Raw genomic sequence first — 14517 nt, forward strand, 5'->3', positions numbered from 1 at the left:
CTTTTATGTACATTAAGACACCTGCATACCCCATGATAGTACACATTTATGATAACATATACAAATAAAGAGATAACTAATTAGGAAGCACATGAGAATGGTCTCTATGGTGAAGGATGGGAATGAAGACAAATGTGAATACATATATTCAATTTTAGTATATGTGCTACCTAAGTGAGCACAAATACATATATTCAGATATGCATATAAGAAAGAAGTCTTGGGGTGCCTGGGTGGCTCAGTTGGTTGGGCGTCGATCTTGCAGTTCGTGAGTTCAAGCCCTGCGTTGGGCTCTGAGCTGACAGCTCGGAGCCTGGGGCCTGTTTCGGATTCTGTGTCTCCCTCCCTCTGCCCCTTCCCCACTCATGCTCTGTCTGTCTCTGTCTCTCAAAAATGAATAAGTGTTAAAAAAATTAAAAAAAAAATTAAAAGTAAAAAAAATGGTGATCACATCGTGAGTTATTGCTGTAGGCGGGGTTGAATCTACTTGATATCTAGCTGCATTTCTTTCCTGAGTTACCTCTTCCACTCTCATAATTATAAAAATATTTATATGCTAATAACATCCAAGTGAATACCCAGCCTTGACCTCTTCTGTGACCTTAATATCCACAAAAGCACATATCTGCCTGAACCTCCGTATGCATGTCTGTTAGGGAACTCCAACTCAGGAAGTCAAAACACACATCTTGGGGCGCCTGGGTGGCTCAGTCGGTTAAGCGTCCGGCTTGGGCTCAGGTCACGGTCTCGTGGTCCGTGAGTTCGAGCCCCGCGTCGGGCTCTGTGCTGATGGCTCAGAGCCTGGAGCCTGCTTCCGATTCTGTGTCTCCCTCTCTCTCTGCCCCTCCCCTGTTCATGCTCTGTCTCTGTCTCAAAAATAAACGTTAAAAAAAAATTAAAAAAAAAAACAACACACATCTTGATTATCTTCCCAAATTTGCTTCTATCCTAGTGTTCTCCCACCTTGCATACTGGCATCAGAATTTACTCATTTGTTCAGGCCAGAGCCTATATTCCCTTGGATACATCGATTTCTCTCACTAGAAGCTCTCCAATAGTAAAAAAAAAAAAAAAAAAAAAAAACCAAAAAAAAAAAAAAACCCACAAAAAAACAACCCTGCCCTCCCCCCCCCAAAACCAACAATAATCGAAACCACTACCAAGTTTTATTGCCTCTACCTCTAAAACATTTCCCCAGTCCAGCTACATCTTATCGTCTTCATGGACACCTCTTAAATTACTCCCCTGCCATTTCTTTTCTGGACGATTTCAATAGTCTCCCGAATGGTTCCTGCTACCCCTCAGTGGAGAAGTGTGACTTTTAAAAGGCCATATTATCAAATTTCCCTTGAAAAAATAAAGGCTGGGATATAGAACAGGAGTAAACAAGGAGTTAGGGAAGAGATCTTTGAGGAGGTAATAGTTGAATTTGAGAAATTAGAAGGTATAGGATGAGCAATGTAGAGGGAAGAGAGTATTTGGGGCAGAAGAAATGGCAAGCGTAAAAACTATGAGGAGGTAACCAGCTTGATGTTCTGAAGATGAGCAGGGAACGGGAGAAGGTGGTAGGAGATGAGGTGGGAAAGGGATGCAGGGGCCAGATCTCATGCCTGGCAGGGCTTGCTAAGAAACTTGGATTTTAGGGGCACATGGGTGGCTCAGTTAAGCATCCGACTCTTGATTTCGGCTCAGGTCATGATCTCATGGTTTGTGGGATCACAGGCAGTGTGGAGCCTGCTTGCAATTCTCTCTCCCCCTCATCTGCCCCTCCCCTGCTCTCTCTTTCTTTCTCTCAAAATAAATAACCATAAAAAAAAAAAGAAACTTGGATTTTATTTTAAGTACACTGGAATATCATTGGAGCATCACGGGGGTCCTGGGGTAAGAGAGACAGAAAGAAGTTCAAGCTTGAAAAGCCCGGTAAATGGATGAAATGTGTAACATTAACAATAGTCAAATACTTGCGGGTGGTGCCTTTTAAAGGCAGGAGCTACACATTCTCAGAAGTTTTCTAACAGAAACCGGATGGTTCTTAATCAGAAGTGCTGGCTGCTTTTCATCTGACAGGGAGCAGAACTCAATAACTTCAAAGTTCCTTTGAATATCTTCTAAATTATCCTTTCCCATTTAACATCTGGTAAGATGATCTGAGCCATAGGTATTGAAATCAACCCTCTTACAACTGGTCTTCTGGCTGCCACTGTTATCTCTTACTCAATTATCCTTCCAACCCAACTGTCGCATCCCCGTTATTATTATATCTCTTATTAAACATTTCGTGGGGGTTAGCTGGAGTCTGAACACTGGGGAAAGTGGTACACACTGGCTCAGAGGCTGGACTCTGATCCGAAGATCTACATGGGTAATGTTTAACGGTGATCAACTCAAAGGTCACAATTTTTAGTTAACACTACCAAGTGGCATCACACTGATGGGCGGATGTTCAGGGGCATATAAAGTTCCCTTAGTGCTCTCATGGGTGACAGCAATGGTTGACCGCCTCCTTCAAAAGGAGCTCTGCCAAGATGTAGGAGGTCCCAAACTTCTCATTTCCCCAAGCCATGTCCTCCTGGGTTCCTAATATTATTTACCTTACATGGTTACAAATATTATGTATTAAAGCTATTTCACGGAGAGCAGCACCCAGGTGACAGGTGCAATATCTTACCATCCCATCGGTGCCACATTGCTACACAACCCACAGATTGTGTAAAGATCATTACTTGTTGCACATGAATACCTGCATTGTAGGTATGCAGTGATGACCAGTCTGGCAGCATTCAAAACCATTTATCTTACTGGTCTAGGTAGTTGAGAACATTTTCAAGGCCAATTAATAATAATAATAGTAATAATAATTCACAAATTTGCGCTTTCAAACATGTTGGTACTTTCTGCCTCAACACCTCATCCTCTCCCTGCATTCAAATAACTCCTAGACATAAACCTTGTGTCCTGGCATCAGCTTTGAAAATCCCTCCCCGAAACTTCTTTCAATCTGAGTTAGATGCCTTTCTCTGACCTCCTTTAGGCAATACAAGGAACACATTTATCACACCACACTATAATTTATTAAGTACTCTTATTAGGTTGTGGCTTTCTGGAGTCAGAGATAGAGGTCGGCACATAGCACAATGCAGAACCTACAGTGAGATCTCAGTAAAGGTTTCTTTTTTAAATTTCAATGTTAGTTAACATACAGTGCAATATTGGTTTCAGGAGTAGAATTCAGAGATTCATCATTTACATACAACACCCAGTGCTCATCCCAACGAATGCTCATCCCTCCTTATTACCCATCACCTATCTAGTCCATCTTCCACCCACCTCCCTCCATCAACCCTCAGTTTGTTCTCTATCATAAAGAGACTCTTGTGGTTTGTTTCCCTCCCTTCTCTTTATCTCCCTGCTCCTTCCCTGTGGGGGGCCGGGCCCCGGTGTCAGGCTGAGACCGGGTGGAGCAAAGGCTCCCTGTTGACTCGGCCAACCTGGTGGTTCTCCCTCCCATTCATGTGGGAGGCCGGGACACAGTGCCAGGCTGAGACTGGGTTGAGCAAGGGTTCCCTGTCGACTCAGCCAACCCGGTGGTTCCCCCTCCCATTCCCCCACTTTCAAGGGCATACGAAAGCCTTGTCAAGGCTGAGAAAGTTAATTCCTGAAGCCTGTGGTCTGCAGGTGTTGGCAGTAATGCTACCTCCCTTTTTTCTATCCCGGGTCAAATAGAAACAAACATGGGAACTGTGTTTTGCTAGCAATCTATCAACAAAGTCTTGTGACCTGTTCAGAAAGTTCACAAGGTACACAGAACTAAATGTTTTGGCTGGCAGTGATCATGTGAAACCTGTTTATTCTTAGAATGACCTGATCCATAAGAGTCTTATATTATAAAAGATTGTGTACAGCAACAATAAAGCTGTCACTTGGGCCATCAGGCCAGGGGACCCTCCTGTTCCCAAACTGTCTTCTCTTCTCTCTTTTTTTTCTTACATTCCCCTACCCTCAGGACCCTGATCTTGGTGTTTGTTGTGCCGGTCGCAACACTTCCCTAGAATAAACTTAACTCAGTGCCCCAGCTATAAATAGGAATTGGGCCACTGATTTTCATGACTGAGATTCACATATCAGTTCCCACTGGAAGAGGAGGAAAGCAGCACAGCAGTTTTAGAAGAGTTTAAACCCTTTAGTAGACATTGACTCCAAACTCTTACATGTGATGGATGGGATTCTCTCCCTTGTGGTCCTGCCTTTGTTTCCAACCACTCTCCTCTGGTGTCTCACAGCTATAATACTGAGCTTGCTTCAACACTTGAAATGAGGCTGGTTCACTCTCTTGTGCCTCATATCCTCTGAATCATTTGCATCCATGTGCCTGTATATCTCTATTCATTTTCCTCTTAGACCACCAATTCCCTTTGTTGCATTAACTTATACACATTTTTCAGGTATTGTGTCCAACACAATTTTTTCAAGAAACCTACTCTCATCCCATAGGTAATACAGAAGCCCTGCCTTGGACTTCACTTAGCAATCTACATTCACCTTTATGGTAACTCTTATCTTTGGCCACACATCAAATCACTTGAGAAAGCTTAAAAAGTGCTGATGCCTGGATCCTTTGCCCAGAAGTTCTGATTTGCTGGAAATCAGTTTTCAATGAGTATTGAGAACCAATGATATAGCGTAACATTACTTACATTTCTTTTTAATGTTTATTTATTTTTGAAAGAGAGGGAGAGAGGGAGAGATAGAGAGAGAGGGAGACACAAAATCTGAAGCAGGCTCCAGGCTCTGAGCTGTCAGCCCAGAGCCCAACGTGGGGCTGCAGCCCATGGACCGTGAGATCATGACCTGGGCTGAAGTCCGGTGCTTATCTGGCTGAGCCACCCAGGCTCCTATAGCATAACATTACTTTTTAAATTATAGGTCTCTCTCACTAGATTGAATGATGTAATAGCAGGCACGTGTTTAGATTGTTCACTAACCTCAATACCAATACTCTTGACTGTCATAGTATAGATAAGCAATTACTATCTGCTGAAGGAATGAAGAAAAGTCTGGCTGCAGTGTCCACGTTGGGACTAAATGTATAAAGCAAGTCTATTTTTTGTGTAGTTCTTTTTAAAATTTATTTTTAATCATTTTTAATCTTTATTTTTAAATTTAAATTTTTTTTCAACGTTTTTTATTTATTTTTGGGACAGAGAGAGACAGAGCATGAACGGGGGAGGGGCAGAGAGAGAGGGAGACACAGAATCGGAAACAGGCTCCAGGCTCCGAGCCATCAGCCCAGAGCCTGACGTGGGGCTCGAACTCACGGACCGCGAGATCGTGACCTGGCTGAAGTCGGACGCTTAACCGACTGCGCCACCCAGGCGCCCCAATCTTTATTTATTTTTGAGAGAGAGACAGAGAGTGAGCAGGGGAGGAGCGGAGAGAGAGGGAGACACAGAATCCAAAGCAGGCTCCAGGACCTGAGCTGCCCACATAGAGCCCAACGTGGGGCTCGAACTCATCAACCGTGAGATCATGACCTGAGCCAAAGTCAGACGCTCAACCGACTGAGCCACCCAGGCGCTCCAATTTTTTGTGTATTTCTAAACACTTTGATCATATAAGTGGAAGATTTAAATGGGACTTCTTACCTCAATTACAATGGTGACAGGGAATAAGCTTTGGTCATACACCCAGCCTTCCACACAGGGCTCTATGTCTGGCCCACTCATGTTGCAGAAGGTACCATTCAGGTGAAGGAACTGCCCCTGGGGATGGATGAAGCGATGGCATTTTCTGGCTTTGTGTTTGAGTCCAGTGGGATGGAGATTCTCAGGAGTACCTCTTGGCTGAAGATCCCAGTGCTGTTAGCAGAGACCGTGTCATTGTGAAGGATGTGGACCCAGCAGCAGTGACCAGGGATGGCTGCAGTGAAGTTCTCCAATAAACTATGAGTTTTCACTACGAGGCTGGAGATACAAAGGAAAATTATCTGAAGGATCTGGAATCTCCCCACGCCTCCAACTTGATCCAGGAGGCACTGAAGGGCCATGGAGGCTGAAGAACCGATCTGTAAGAGATGGCACAATGACTTTACTGAAATAAGTTCAAAGGGAGAAAATATTTCCTTTCGCTATGTCACACTAAGTGCATATATTTTTTGATGATTATTTATTTTGAAAGAGAGAGAGAGTGTGTGTGTGTGCGCACACATGAATGAAGGAGGGGCAGAGAGAGAGGGAGAGAGAATTCCAAGCAGGCTCCCTGCTGTTAGCACGGAGCTGGACATGGGCCTTGAAGCCAGGAACCATGAGATCATGACCTGAGTTGAAATCAAGAGTCAGAAGCTCAACCGACTGAGCCACCCAGGTGCCCCCACACTAAGTGCATATGGATCCTGACCCCACTTTCTCCTTAGTGGGCCCTGCCTGACCGACACAGAAGAGTGGTGGGAGGTTTTACCCCAAGTCTTTTGAGGCAGCTAGATAGTTTCCATAAAGCCACAGATACATGTATCTGGCAAAGAGACTTAGCTGTTGACAACTAAACTTGCTTAAAAGACTACTCAGTGAATGATCTTGACCTTACAGGCTCCTGGGAAGTCAGCAGAGTTTAGATGGAAATATCCCTGTTTGGCATATAACCTAAAACACACCTGTTCAATCATCTAGTATTTTCAGAAAAGGGATGTATGGAGGCCCAAGGGTGAACTTCTTTGTGTGATATTCCTGTGTAAAGAGCAGAGAGCAGGGATTTGTCTTGATTAGAACTGCATTTTTATTAAAGATTAAAGAAAACCATCCTTAGTTAAATCAAAGCAAAGTGGAATGTTGTGAACGAATGTTAACTTTTGGTAACTGAAGTCCTGCTACAGTTTAAATCACACCGTAACAGCGGTTTTAAGATTTTTGAAATGAGGAAATTTCAAAATGGAGGAAGGAAATTGTATTTTTTCTGTAATAGTTTGTTTTCCCAGAGTTACTGAGTCATCCGAATAGCATTTTGGACTAACTTTCTTTGCTATTGCTGTAAATAAACAAATGTCATGTGTTTATATGTATTTGTATATTATATTTTTATTTATAAGTTTCTAAGTGAAACATGAGGTCAGTGTTTCAAGGTCTTATAATCCAGTTAATAAGAGATAGATACATAAATAATTACACTGCAATGTCGTAAGATAATTATAAGAGAAATACACAATGTGCTGTGGAAAAATGAAAAAGACAATGTTTCATGATTCCCAGGGAGACGCCATGGGCCAAGGAAATGGTCTTTATAGAAATGAACTTTTAACTACTCTTGAAGGAAGATTCTTGAGACAATAAAGCAGTGGGTGAACAATTGAAAAAAAAACAGTTTATAACCAAGAGAATAATAAGCATATAATCATAGGAAAAGGTAAATAATATTTGTGCACTTATAAGATATTCAAAAGATGGAATCTACAGGATATATAGGGCAATAATGGGAGAAGGTAGGTTGATTTTTAAAAATCTTTAGAATTTATTCTGCAGACTAGAGTTTCTTATTCTTCTTTAAAAAATTTTAAAGTTTTTATTTAAAATCCAGTTAGTTAACATACAGTGTAATATTAGTGGCAGGTGCATGATATAGTGATTCAACAGTTCCATGCATCACCTGGTGCTTACCATGACAAGTGCCCTCCTTAATCCCCATCACCTATTTGCCCATCCCCCTGCCCACCTCTCCTCTGGTAACCGTCCGTTTGTTCTCTATAGTTAAGAGTCTATTTCTTGGTTTGCCTCTCTCTCTCTTTTTTCCCTTTGCTCATTTGTTTTGTTTCTTAAATTCCACAGATGAGTGAGATGATATGGTATTTGTCTTTCTCTGACTTATTTTGCCTAACACAATACTCTCTAGCTCTACCCATGTCATTGCAAATGGCAAGATTTCATGCTTTTTTGTGGCTGAGTAATATTTCATTATATGTATAATATGTAATATTCCATTATTTATATTTATATCTATATCTATCTATATATATATATCATGCCATATATATATATATATATATATATATATATATATATATATGCCACATATTTATCCATTCATCAGTCAATGGACACTTGAGCTGTTTCCATGATTTGGCTGTTGTAGATAATGCTGCTATAAACATCGGGGTGCATGTATCCCTTTAAGTTAGTATTTTTGTATTCTTTGGGTAAATAGTCAGTAGTGCAATTGCTGGATTGTAGGGTAGTTTTATTTTTAGTTTCTTGAGGAACTTCCATACTGTTTTCCAGAGTGGCTGCACCAGTTTGCCTTCCCACCAACAGTGGGAGTCCCCTTTCCCACTGGGAAAGAGGGCTCCCCTTTCTCCACATCCTTGCCAACACCTGTTGTTTCTTGTGTTGTTGATTTTAGCCATTCTGACAGGTGTGAGGTGATATCTCATTGAAGTTTTGGGTTATATTTCCCTGATGATCAGTGATGTTGAACACCTTCTCATATGTCTGTTGCCCATCTGGATGTCTTCTTTGGAGAAATGTTTATTCATCTCTTCTGCCTATTTTTAATTGATTATTTGTTTTTTGGGTGTTGAGCTTGATAAGTTCTTTATAGGCTTTAGATACTAACCCTTTATCAGACATGTCATTTGCAAACATCTTCTCCCATTCCATCAGTTGCCTTTTAGTTCTGTTGATTGTTTCCTTTGATGTGCAGAAGCTTTTTATTTTGATGAAGTCCCAATAGTTTATTTGTTTATTTAATTTATTTTGTTTCCATTGCCTCAGGAGACATATCTAGAGAGAAGTTGCTACAGCTGATGTCAAAGAGGTCACTGCCTGTGTTCTCTAAGATTTCAATGGTTTCCTGTCTCTCATTTAGGTCTTACATCCATTTTGAGTCTATTTTTGTGTATGGTGAAAGAGAGTGGTCCAGTTCCATTCTTCTGGATATTGCTGTCCAGTATTCCCAATACTATTTGTTGAAGGGACTTGTCTTCTTCCCTTTGGATATTCTTTCCTGCTTTGTTGAAGGTTAATTGACCATATAGTTGTGGGTTCCTTTCTAGGTTTTCTATTCTGTTCCATTGACCTGTGTGTCTATTTTTGTGCCAGTACCATACTGTTTTGATCGCCACAGCTTTGTAATATAACTTGAAGTCCAGAATGTGATATCTCCAGCTTTGCTTTTCTTTTTCAAGGTGGTTTTGGCTATTCAGAGTCTTATTCTTGAATTTCAAATTCATCACTTGTGGGACACCTTAGAAAGTGGATCTATGTCCAGCCTGCAGAGATTCCTTTTCAGGAAATGACTTAAATGGAACAATTACAAAGATGAAATTTCTTGAATCATTGGGTGCTATTCGTAAAGCTTTTGAAAGAGATATCTGGGGCGCCTGGGTGGCTCGGTCGGTTAAGTGTCCGACTTCGGCTCAGGTCATGATCTCACGGTCCGTGGGTTCCAGCCCCGCGTCGGGCTCTGTGCTGACAGCTCAGAGCCTGGAGCCTGTTTCAGATTCTGTGTCTCCCTCTCTCTGTGACCCTCCCCCGTTCATGCTCTGTCTCTCTCTATCTCAAAAATAAATAAACATTAAAAAAAAAAAAAAGAAAGAGAGATATCTTAGTCTTCTAGGGCTACCATAACAAAATTACACAGACTGGGTGGCTTGAACAACAGAAAGTATTTTGTTTCAGTTCTGTTGTTAGAAACAACAGAAAGTTAGAAACTAGAAATCAACAAGAAAGATAAAGCTGGTTCTATTTGTTTTTCTTTTGTTCTTTTTTAAGTTTTTAATTTAAATTCCAGTTAATTAACATACAGTATAATATTAGTTTCAGGTGTACAATTTAGTGATTCAACACTTCCATACAATACCCAGTGCTCATCATGACTAGTGCACTCCTTAATTCCCATCACCTACTTCACCCATCCCCCCACCCTGACTCTAGCAAGTATGAAGCTATTATATCAGAGATCCTCTGTTTCTCTACCTATAAAATGGAAATAGTATAACTTGCCTTATCTCTCAAAGTATTTATGAGGACCAAATCAGATCTGAAAGCACAGCATAAATATTAAAATATCACATACAAAACAAACTTGTATAGGAATGTTCATAGCAGCATTATTCATAATAGCCAAAAAGTGAAAATAACTAACTCAAAGATCCATCAATCAGTGAATGGATAAACAAAAACAACATAGCTATATTTAGCCATAAAAAGGAATGAAATACTGATGCATGTTACAATGTGGATGAACCTTCAAAACTTTATACTAAGTGATAGAAGCCAGAAACAAAAAGCCACCTTATATGATTCCACGTATATGAAATGTCCAGAGCAGATGAATCCACAAGGAAATCATATTAGTGGTTTCAGGGCAGGGGGTGAAGGGGATAGGGAGGATTAGGGAGTCACTGCTGATGGGGACAAGGCTGATGAAAATGTTTTGAAATTAAGATCATGGAGATGGCTGCATGACTCTGTGAATATACTAGAAACCACCGAACTGTACACTTTAAAAGGATCAGTTTATAGTACATGAATTATATTTCTATTTTAGAAATTCCACAATAAAAATACGTTATACAAATATTAAAGAAAAAAGAAAGCTGGAAAGTTTAAAAGCACGTAGAAACTAAACAACATACTCCCGAACAACCAATGGGCCAAAGAAGAAATCAAAAGGAAAGTAAAAACAATCTTGAAACAAACAGAAATGAAAACACAACACACCAAAATCTATGGATGCTGCAAATCAGTTCTTAGAGAAGTTTAAAGAAATGCAAGCATCTATTAAAAAACAGAAAAGTCTCGAGCAACCTAATTTTACATCACAAAGAACTAGAAAAAGAAGAACAAATTAAGCCACAGTTTGTTATAGAAGGAAGGATACAATAGAGCAGAATGGAAATAAATGAAATAGAGACTAGAAAAACAATAGAAAAGGGATGAGCACTGGGTGTTGTATGTAAGTGATGAATCACAGGAATCTACCCTCGATATCAAGAGCACACTGTATACACTGTATGTTAGCTAACTTGACAATAAATTATATTTAAAAAAAAAGAAAAAAGGAAAACAATAGAAAAGATCAAGATCAATGACTAAGAGCTGGGTTTTTTTGGAAAATGTGAACAAACTGACAAACCTTTTGCTAGACTACTCAGAAAAAAAAGAAGACTAACACACAGAAATGAAAGAGGAGGCATTTCAACAGATACTACATGAAAACATAGGATCAGGAGACTGCTGTGAACAATTATATGCCAATAAATTAGATAACCTAGAAGAATGGGTAGATTCTAAGAAGCATACAGTCTACTAAGACTGAATGAAAGAAATAGAAAACTTGAACAGACCAATAATGAATAGAAGGATTGAATCAGTAATCAAAAATTTCCCAATACAGAAAAGCCCAGGACCAGATGACTTTACTGGTGAATTCTACCAAAAACTTGAAGAAGAATTAATGCCAATCCTTCTCAAACTCTTCAAAACATTGACGACAAGGGAACGCTCCCAAACTCATTTTATGAGACCAGCAGTACCCTGATACTAAAGCCAAATAAGGACACTGCAAGAAAACAATAGACCAATACCCTTGATGAATATAGATGTAAAAATTCTTAGCAAAATAGTAGTAAACAAAATTCAACAACACATCAAAGGATTATATTCCATGACCAAGTGGGATGCTAGGATGGTTCAACATAAACAAAACATTAAATATGATATACCACATTAATAAAATAAATGATAAAAATTATAGGACACCCTCAATAGATGTAGACAAAATATTTGACAAAATTCAACACGGTTTCATGATAAAAAAACCCCAACAAATTGGGTATAGAAGGAACATACCTCCACATAATACAGGTCATATGTGAAACACCCACAGCTAACATCATAGTCAACAGTAAAAGGCTAAAAACAAACTCTTCTTCTAAGGTCAGGAACAAGACAAAGTGCCTACTCTCAACACTCTGATTCAATATAATACAGGAAATCCTAGATAGAGCATTCAGGCAAGATAAATAAATAAAAGGAATTCAAATTGGAAAGGAAGAAGTAAAGTTGTTATCTGCAAATGATATAATCTTATATATAGGAAATCCTAAAACTCAACCAAAGAATTTTGGAACTAATCAAGGAATTCAATAGTCCACCCACAGGTATTAGTGGCATTTCCATACACTAACAATGAATTATATGAAGAAAAAAAAATCCCATTCATATTAAAATAAAAAACAATAAATATTTAGGAATTAGTTTAACCAAGGAAGAGAAAGATCTGTACAATGAAAAATATAAGACACTGATGAAAGAAATTAAAGAAGACACAAATAAATAGAATGATACTACTTGTTGACGAATAGGAAAAATTAACATTTTTTTTTTAATTTTTTTTCAATGTTTTTTATTTATTTTTGGGACAGAGAGACACAGAGCATGAACAGGGGAGGGGCAGAGAGAGAGGGAGACACAGAATCGGAAACAGGCTCCAGGCTCCGAGCCGTCAGCACAGAGCCCGACGCGGGGCTCGAACTCACAGACGCGAGATCGTGACCTGGCTGAAGTCGGCCACTTAACCGACTGCGCCACCCAGGCGCCCCCAAAAATTAACATTTTTAAATGTCCATACTATCTAAAGCCATCTACAGATTTAATGCAATCCCTACTAAATTCCAATGGCATTTTTCACAGAAATAGAAAATACAATCTTATAATTCATATGGAACCACAAAGGACCCTAAATAGCCAAAGAAATTCTGAGAAAGAAGAACAAAGCTGGAGGCATCACACTTCCTGATATCAAGCTATATTACAAAGAGTAATTAAAATATCATGGTACTGGCACAAAAGTAGACACACAGTAAAGTGGAATAGAATAGAGTCTCCAGACATAAGTGCCCACATATATGGTCAACTAATATTTGACAAGAAAACCAAGAATGCTCAATGGTGGAAGAAAGTCTCTTCAACAAATGGTGGTAAATAACCAAATGCAGAAAAATGAATGGGCCCATATACCACTCACCAAAATTAACCCAAAATGGAGGAAAGACTTAAATATAAGGCCCAATAAATGAAAACTCTTAGAAGAAATCATAGAGAAGAAGCTCCTTGACATAGGCCTTGGCAATGATTATTTGGATATGACAACAAAAGCACAAACACATAAGCAAAAATAAACAAGTAAGAGTACTCAAACTAACAATCTTCCTCATAACAAAAGAAACAATCAACAAAATGAAAAAGCAAAAACCTACGGAATAGGAGAAAATATTTGCAAACGATATATTGGATAAGACATTAATATCCAAAATATGTAGAGAACTCATATAACTCAGTAACAAACAAAAACAGATTTAAAAACGGGCAAATGAACTAAACAGAGATTTTTTTTTTTTCAACGTTTTTTATTTATTTTTGGGACAGAGAGAGACAGAGCATGAACGGGGGAGGGGCAGAGAGAGAGGGAGACACAGAATCGGAAACAGGCTCCAGGCTCCGAGCCATCAGCCCAGAGCCTGACGCGGGGCTCGAACTCACGGACTGCGAGATCGTGACCTGGCTGAAGTCGGACGCTTAACCGACTGCGCCACCCAGGCGCCCCAGAGATTTTTTTTTTAAAGATACCCCACATAACCAACAAATACTGAAAAGATGCTCAATGTCACTAATTACCACGGAAATGCAAATCAAAGCCACTGTGGGATATCACCTCACACTTGTTAGAATAGCTAAGATCAAGAAGGCAAGCTGTAAGTGCTGACGAGGTGGTGGAGAAAAGGGAACGCTTGTACACTGTTGATGGCCATGTGAATTAGTGCAGCTACCATGGAAAACAATATGGAGGTTTCTCAAAAAGTTAAACATAGAACTACCATATGATCCAGCAATCCCACTTGTGGGTATATATCCAAAAGAAATGAAATCAAGATGTTGAAAAGATGTTTGCACTCTCATGTTTATTGCAGCATGATTCAAAATAGCCAAGATGTGGAAAACCCTAAGTGTTCGTTGATGGATGAATGGGTAAAGAAGATTTGGTATATATATCAGTGGGATATTATTCAGCCATGAGAAAGAAGAAAATTATGCCAATTGAGACAACATGTTGAACTTTGGGGGCACTATATTATGTGATATGTCAGAGAGAGGGTGATAGATATTGTATATAACTTGTATGTCAAATCTAAAAAAGCCAAACTTTTAGAAACTGAGAGTAGAATGGTGGTTATCAGGATCTGGGCAGTGGGGGAATTGGTGAGCTGTTTAAGGATACAAACTTGCAAGCAGTAGATAAATAAGTTCTGGAGTTCTAATGCATACCCAAGTGATTATAGCAAATATTGTATTATAGATTTTAACCTTGGTAAAGGACTGGATTTTAAACGTCCTCAACACAAAAAAGTAATTATAATTTTGTGACACAAATGAGGTGTTAGCTAAGGTTATGATGGTAATCATTTTGCAACATACAAATGGTATTGTGATGCCTCCAGCTTTGGTTTTCTTTTTCAAGATTGCTTCGGCAATT

At 39.4% G+C, this 14517-nt stretch overlaps 1 pseudogene; it reads right to left on the minus strand.

Moving 5' to 3' along the window:
• Positions 1-4056: 4056 nt before the first annotated feature.
• Positions 4057-6043, minus strand: LOC131486699 (steroid transmembrane transporter SLC22A24-like; annotated as a pseudogene).
• Between the last annotated feature and the right edge of the window lie 8474 nt (positions 6044-14517).

Source organism: Neofelis nebulosa, chromosome 10, assembly GCF_028018385.1.
Source record: "Neofelis nebulosa isolate mNeoNeb1 chromosome 10, mNeoNeb1.pri, whole genome shotgun sequence".
In the NCBI taxonomy this organism is placed as follows: Eukaryota; Metazoa; Chordata; class Mammalia; order Carnivora; family Felidae; genus Neofelis; species Neofelis nebulosa.